Below are 988 nucleotides of genomic sequence, written 5' to 3'. Positions count from 1 at the left end.
AGCCTGGAATGGATAAGTTGAAAATGTTGCACAAGGAATACAGAGAAAGGAGAGAAACCAGATAATTATAAGAGTTATGAATCAGATAATAAAGGTCTAAAGTAGACAGAGAAAGAGGGTGGACAATGAAAAGATATCCTTTTTGGAAAGGGATATTAAAAATGAAAATTAAAAACCAATGAACAGAACTAGTTGAAGGAGAGGAGAGGAAAGGGGAATCTACTTGACTTACTGAGAAGAATAAAAGGGGTGAAGAATTATATAATCAGATAAAAGCAGAAGAAAAAAGGGAACTAACAAACAAGACTCCAAAGGAAAGGGAGTAACAAACCAGAAATGGGGGTCAGGGGCAAGGGGAAGAGAGACAGTAGGAACAGAGACACTTGAAAAAGGATTAAGGTAAAGTAACTGAAGGAAGATGATGCTGTGTTTATAGAAGAAGAGGGATAAAATCAAAGCTTGAAAAAATGTATTAGAGACAGAGGAAAAGATAAACCTAACTCATTACATTGAATGTGAAAGGCTTAAAGAAACCAATACAATGAAAAAAGAGCAACAGATTGGATTTGTTGCTTATGAGAAACACATTTTGAAAAACAGACATATACAAAAATAAAACTGAAGGGGTGAGGAAAAAAATTTACTCTGCATCAAGGGAGTCCAAAAAAAGTAAGAGCTTCAATTATGCTATCTGACAAAGCAAAAAAAATAAACATTAAAAAAATAAAAAGTGATAAATAGGAGACCATATTATATTGAGAGGAACTATAAACTATTATCAGTAATAAATGCTCCAAATGCTTTGGCATCCAAATGTATAAAAGTCAGTAACATAAGAGGGATAGGAGACTTCAATATCCCTCTCCCACTTTTGGATAAATCTGACAAAAAAGGTGGGGGCAAATCTGGCCTCAGACACTTAACACAAAAACTAGCCATGTGACCTTGGGTAAGTCACTTAACCCCAACTGCCCTCCAAAAAAAAAAA

Source organism: Petaurus breviceps, unplaced genomic scaffold, assembly GCF_028583685.1.
Source record: "Petaurus breviceps papuanus isolate PSGF00001 unplaced genomic scaffold, PetGlider_PUasm1.0 76, whole genome shotgun sequence".
In the NCBI taxonomy this organism is placed as follows: domain Eukaryota; kingdom Metazoa; phylum Chordata; class Mammalia; order Diprotodontia; family Petauridae; genus Petaurus; species Petaurus breviceps.
Note: the sequence above shows the minus strand (reverse complement) of the source record.